We start from the raw sequence: 7,011 nt of genomic DNA on the forward strand, positions 1-7,011 counted from the left end.
ATTTTGGAAATGTTGCATTTGTGGTGCTTATGGCACATTCAAGTGGTGAGATGTCTGGGGTTTATTGGTTTGGGAGCTATGCACAGAATGGTAAACATTGAATCTCTGGGAACTGCTGTGCTCACCCAGAGAGTGAAGAAGGTGTAGGAACAAAGAGACATGTGAAGACTTACTGGGTAGAGTTGGCTGATGAGATGGGGAAGGTGAATAAGGAGGGTAGGGGGAGAATCGAAAGAAAATAGTATCACTAAAGCCAGGGGAGAGGAGAATATCCAGGGGCAAGGGAATGGTCAAAATGTGCAAAATCTACAGAGAGATATAGAGGTATGAGGACAGACAGAAAAGACCCCTGGATTTGGCGATTAAGAAATTATTGGCGGGGGCGGGGGGGGGGCAGCTAGATGGCACAGTGGTTAAAGCACCGGCCCTGGATTCAGGAGTACCTGAGTTCAAATCCAGCCTCAGACACTTGACACTTACTAGCTGTGTGAACCTGGGCAAGTCACTTAACCCCCATTGCCTGCAAAAAAAATTATTGGTAACCCTGGGAAAAGCAGAGAACTCAGATGAGTACGGGCATACCTCAGAGATACTATGGTCCCAAGGAGGAAAGGCGGACAATAAGGAGTGGGTTCCTGTCACCAAGCTGGGCCGCCTAGTCAAGGACATGAAGATCAAGTCTTTGGAGGAGATCTATCGTTTTTCCCTTCCTGTTAAGGAATCTGAGATCACAGATTTCTTCCTGGGGTCTTCATTGAAGGATGAGGTTCTGAAGATCATGTCTGTTCAGACACAAACTAGAGCTGGACAACATACCAGATTCAAGGTTTTTGTGGCCATTGGCAACTACAATGGCCATGTTGGCTTGCGTGTCAAGTGCTCCAAGGAAGTAGCCACAGCTATTCATGGTGCTATCATTCTGGCCAAGCTGTGAGACGTGGCTACTGGGGGAATAAGATTGGCAAGCCTCACACAGTGCCCTGCAAGGTCACTGGGCGCTGTGGATCGGTTTTAGTGCGCCTGATCCCCGCCCCTCGAGGTACTGGCATTGTCTCAGCTCCTTTGCCTAAGAAGCTCCTGATGATGGCTGGAATTGATGACTGCTACACTTCTGCAAGGGGCTGTGCTGCCATTCTGGGCAACTTTGCTAAAGCTACCTTCGATGCCATCTCTAAAACATACAGCTACCTAGCCCCAGACCTGTGGAAGGAGACTGTGTTTACTAAGTCTCCCTATCAGGAATTCACCGACCATCTTGTGAAGACACACTCGGGTGTCTGTCCAGAGGACCCAGGCAGCTGCTATGGCAACCATATAAGATGTTTTTTTAAAAATTTTTTAATTAAAAAAAATTATTTTATTTTATTTTACGTGAGGCAATTGGGGTTAAGTGACTTACCCAGGGTCACACAGCTAGTAAATGTCAAGTGTCTGAGGCCGCATTTGAACTCAGGTCCTCCTGACTTAAGGGCCAGTGCTCTATCCTTTGTGCCACCTAGCTGCCCCAGATGGGTTTTTTAAAATAATTAATAAACTGAACTATGCCTGCTAAAAAAAAAAAAGACAACAATGAAGTTCTCCGCATCAATTGACTGTCCTCTTCTTTTCACGAAAGAGAACATGTAGTACTGTTTGATAGCATTTTACCCACAGTAAAACTCCTTTCAGAATTGGAATCAATCCTCTCAAACCCTGCTGCTGCTTTATCAGCTAAGTTCATGTCCTATTCTTCAGTGTTGTTATGTCTCAGGGAATAGGGAGGCCTGAGAAAAGGGAGAAGGAGATGAGGGTAAGGCTGGTCAGTGGAGCAGTCAGAACACATTCAACATTTGTCTGTTAGGCTTGCTATCTTCAATGGGTGCAGTTCATAGCACCCCAAAACAATGACAAGAGTAACATCAAAGATCACTGACCGCAGATCACCATGACGGATATGATAATAATGAAAAAGTTTGAAATATTGTGAGAATGACCAGAATGTGACCCAGAGAAGCGAGGTAAGCACATGCTGCTGGAGAAATGGTGCTGATAGACTTGCTCCAAGTGGGGTTGCCATAAGCCTTCAATTTGTAAAAACAAACCCCCCCCCCCATTATCTACAAAGCAAGATAAAGTGAGATAGGCCTGTATGGGCAAAGACTCTCTAGGATCTGGGCTAGGAATGGAAGAAGAAATATAGGACAATTCAGGTTGGGGCCAAGTGGAAGATCTTTGAAGAGTGGAGGAGGCTTAGACATGTTTGTAAGTGATAGAGAAGGAGCCCACAAGGTGGGGGGGGGAGAGAGAGAGAGAGAGAGAGAGAGAGAGAGAGAGAGAGAGAGAGAGAGAGAGAGAGAGAGAGAGAGAATGATGCAGGGGTTGTTTCCAGAGAAGATAGAAAGGGGTGAGATCAAAGACACAAGTAGAAGGGTTGGCAAGAAAAAAAGATTGGTCCTCCTGAGAGACTGGAGAGGAGTAAAGACAATGGGGACCATATGGAGAGATTTTTGCGTGATAACAGGAAGCTCCCAGTGGCTAGTCTCCATTAAAAAAATAAAATAAGGGGAAGCGGGCAACTGGAATGATTTGGGAACCATTGGGATGACCTTAAATAATTCCCTAACAATCCTAGTGCTGACACATTAAATTCCACATATTTTAGTTTATAACATTTGTCTCCCAACAAAATGAGGAGCCAGCAGAAAAATTGGACCTCTATTCAAGACCCTCTCTTACTTGCTGTGTGACTTGGGTTACATCACAACCTCTCTGAGCCCATTTCCTGAGTTTGAGACTGGCTTCAGACATTTTCTAGCTGTGTGACTCTGGCCAAGTCATGTAACCTCTATTTCTTCATCTACTAAATGGGGATAAGGATAGCACCCATTTCCCTGGGTTGTTGTGAGAATAAAATGAAATAATACATGTAACATGTTTTGCTGACCTTAAGTTACTATATAAATACTAGCAATTAGCAGAGCTGATAGTGCCAGGAGCAAATTTTTTGCGTGTGTTTGTTTTTGGTTTTGAGGGGTAATGGGGGTTAAGTGACTTGCCCAGGGTCACACAGCTAGTGTCAAGTGTCTGAGGTCGGATTTGAACTCAGGTCCTCCTGAATCCAGGGCCGGTGCTCTATCCACTGTGCCACCTAGGGCAAAAGTTTTGCTCCAGGGACAAAGTTTTTTTTTTTTTTTAAAGCTACAGAAATGGGGCAGCTAGGTACTGGAAATGAATCAGACCTCTTCAGGGCTTGAAGGGACCTGATTCACATCAGAAGTAAAGAGGAGCAGCTAGGTGGTACAGTGGATAGAGCACCAGCCCTGGATTCAGGACTACTTGAGTTCAAATCTGGCCTCAGACACTTAACACTTACTAGCTGTGTGACCCTGGGCAAGTCACTTAACTCCAATTGCCCAGCCAAAAAACCAACAACAAAGAACAAAAAACAATTAAAAAAAAAGTAAAGAGAAAAGGAGCTTGGAGCTGCCTTGCCACCCATTACTAGTCATGTGACTCTGGACAAATCACTCTCCCTTCCTAGTGCCTCAGTTTCCCCATCTGTAAAATGAAGGGGTTGGACTAGAGAATTTCTGAAGGTCATTTCAGCTTTGATCCTGTGTTGTTTAGATGTAACCTGTGGCCCAGGGCTTTCGATGGACCTGGTCTGATCCTAGGAGCCTGACCCTAGAAGATCACTTTCTCTATTTGGCTTGTTATACTACCACCTCAGAATTTATTCCAGGGGAATCTTAGGTTTCTAGAAGCAGGAGCAGGTCCAATCATCTGCTGCTGCCTATCTGCTGAACTGGGCCAAGTTTAAACAGGCCAAAGGTAAAAGGCCAAGAGATGGCTGCTATTCTCCTTTATAAGGAGGTCCTGTCCAAAATGGCGGCTCCTACATTTATGAGAAGCTCAGCCTCCCTGAGTACCAGCCAGCTTCTTTTTCTGGGGCACTTCCAGGCACTGAAAAATGAATTGATTTTTCTGTGTGCTCTCAGCAAGGTCACAACCACACTCTTCAATGGGAAGGTGCCCTCCAAATGCATCCAACCAAATTACATGTTATCATTGTTCAGTTGTTTCAGTCATATCCCAACTTATTTGGGGTTTTCTTGGCAAGGATACTGGAGTGGTTTGCCATTTCCTTCTCCAGCCCATTTTACAGATGAGGACACTGAGGCAAACAGGGTGAAGTGACTTGCCCAGGGTCACACAGCTAGGAAGTATCTGAGGCTGGATTTGAACTCAGGTCTTCCTGGCTCCAGGCCCACCACTTTATCCAATGTGCCACCTAGCTGCCCCAAATCACCCTTGTAATCCTATCCAGTTGATTAGGGAGTTCATCTCCAGGGGTGATTTGGGAGAGTGGTGGGATAGGAAACTTACATAAGTGAAGAAATCGAAAAGAATTCTTGGGGATCTAGTTCCTCTTTCCTCAATTACTTTAGCCCTCTTCAGTTTCTTGGGGGGACTAGGCTTATGGGGTGGGAGCCAAATCCTTATGAATGGTGTTATTTCTACTTCCGGGTAGAAAGAGACAAGGCTCTGAGGGTAGGGACTTCTACAAACTTCCACGGGTCAGTGGCATCTGGCACTGGGCTGACTGGTGACTCCAGAAAGTCACTCACTGCCTCAAATTATCCAACAGCATGCCCTGGTGGCCTTGACTGGGATTCTTCCCAGCAGGGATGTCAGATGTAGCAGGAGAGGCAGGGAGACTGGCGGCTGTCTAGGTTGTTGGCCGGGTCATCTCTCCCTCTTTCTCCCTATCACCTCCCCAACCCTTTTGCTCCCTGCCCTGACCCTGGAAGCAGTAAAAGTCTGAATATCCCAACTCAGATTAGCAGGGAGAGAAAAAGACCGCCCTGCATTAAAGTATTCCCACCCATGCTGCTTCATCCTATGGGACTCTTGTCAAGTCTTCCCATAAATCCTTCAAAGGGCATCTTCTAGGGATCTTCCTTTACCCCTCTTTACATTATATTGGCACAAATGCAGCTCAAGAAGTTGAAAGGGATCCACCCAGCCCCCTCATTTTACAAATGAGGAAATTGAGGCTTAGAGCACTAAAGAAATTTGCCCTTTTCTCTTCTCTGGATTTCAGCTTCCTCGTGAATGTGATTAAAATACTATTGTCTCATTGAGAAATAGCAAAGACGAAGGGCACAAATAAATATGAGAGGATTTGTAGAAAATGAAGCCTACTGAAGAAAGCAGAGCAAAGCACAGTATACATGATGACAGCATCTCAGTAAATACTAATAAAGGCAGGGGGCAGCTATGTGGCGAAGTGGATAAAGCACTGGTCCTAGATTCAGGAGGACCTGAGTTCAGATCCAGCCTCAGACACTTGACACTTACTAGTTGTGTGACCCTGGACAAGTCATTTAACCCTCAGTGCCCTGCAAAAAAAAAAAAAAAGGAAAAAAAAGGTGGGGGGGACAGAAACAAGAGTTGTTGATACTACCTTAGTGAAGTTACTACCTTATTAAAAGAACTGTAAATCAAAGAAGCTCATTGCAGTTCAGTTCTGGTCTCAGTCGCGTCTGACTTCTAGGTGTTTCATGGCAAAGATACTGGAGTGCTTTGCCATTTTTTTCTCCAGCTCATTTTACATGTGAGTAACTTGAGGCAAACGGGGTTAAGTGACTTGCCCAGGGTCACTCAGCTAGGAAGTGTCTGAGGCCAAACTTGAACCCAGAAAGATGAGTCTTCCTGACTCCAGGCGTAGCTTCCCCTAGCTTAGGGTTTTGTATATGATTGTTTTTCTTGTTTGCATATTTGAATATGTGCTGAGTATAATTTTAAAAAAATTAGTAGTGTCTGTGGTTTCCTCCTCCCACATAGCCCAGGATACTTTCCTGCTTTTCCTGATGTCCCCCATAGGCAGCACTGCTACTCTGAAGGATAGACTTTACAGTTCCCTAGAGAGTCTGCAAGAGTGTGTCTCCTGATGTCACCTGTTTCTTCTCTCCCTCTCAGTTTGTCTCCTGCCTCTGTCTCACCCTCCCTCCTTCTCTGACTCTCTCCCTGACTGTCTTTCTTTCCCTCTGTTTCTGTCTTGCTGCTTCCATCTTTCCCTCCCTCCCTCTGGTCCTCTTCCTCCCTGTCTTTTGTCTCTGTCTCCCTCCCTCCTTTCCTTCCTTCCTTCCTTCCTTCCTTCCTTCCTTCCTTCCTTCCTTCCTTCCTTCCTTCCTTCCTTCCTTCCTTTCTTCCCTTCTCTTTCTTTCCTTCCTTTCTCTTTCTTTCTTTCTTTCCTTCTTTCTTGTTTCTTTTTCTCTTTCCTTCTTCCCTCCTTCCTTTCTCTCTCTTTCTTTCCTTCCCTTTTTCCTTCTTTCCCTATCTCTTCTACCCTCCCTGTCCCTGTCTCTCTATCTCCCCATCTGTCTCTCTCTTTCCATTATTGTTCCTGTCTGACTATGTTATCTACCAGATTGGCGTATGTGTTTGAGTTGTGTGTGTACTCTCGTTGTGTATGTATCTGAACTCTGTGTTTGGGTACATGTTGCAGTGTGTGTGGGGGGTGCAGCCGTGGAGAGTGAGTGCTGCACTCCTCTGAACTCCTTCCCTGCCCTTTTCTGTCCAGTTCATGAAATGTAACCAACTACCTTAGGCGACATTAATGAAACTCTCCCTCATTCAGTCCTCCCCCCATCCCTTAGCTGACATCCCACTGTCCTGAAGGTCTCCCAGATTTACCTCCTCCTTGCCCAACTCTACCCTCTCCCAACAGCTTCTTTTGTGGGCAGGGCTGTGGGGCAAGGGAGGAATCGCTAAGAGATTATAGTAAAACCATATGGAAGGAGCTCATACACCATATAAAATGCTGTGTCCACCAACATACACACTACACAACACACCATAACCAATAATAACAGCTAGTATTTCCATAGCACTTTTAGATTTGCAGAATGCTTTACATGTTAGCTCATTGGATCCTCACAATAACCCTGTGAGGTAGGTGCTATTATTATCTCCTTCTTACAAATGAGAATACAGAGGCACAGAGATGTTGGGAGACACATCCAAGGC

At 45.4% G+C, this 7,011-nt stretch overlaps 1 pseudogene; it reads left to right on the forward strand.

Moving 5' to 3' along the window:
• The first annotated feature begins 194 nt into the window (after window positions 1-194).
• Window positions 195-1,318, forward strand: LOC122754862 (annotated as a pseudogene).
• The last annotated feature ends 5,693 nt before the right edge of the window (window positions 1,319-7,011 follow it).

The sequence above is a fragment of the Dromiciops gliroides genome, chromosome 4 (assembly GCF_019393635.1).
Source record: "Dromiciops gliroides isolate mDroGli1 chromosome 4, mDroGli1.pri, whole genome shotgun sequence".
Lineage (NCBI taxonomy): Eukaryota > Metazoa > Chordata > Mammalia > Microbiotheria > Microbiotheriidae > Dromiciops > Dromiciops gliroides.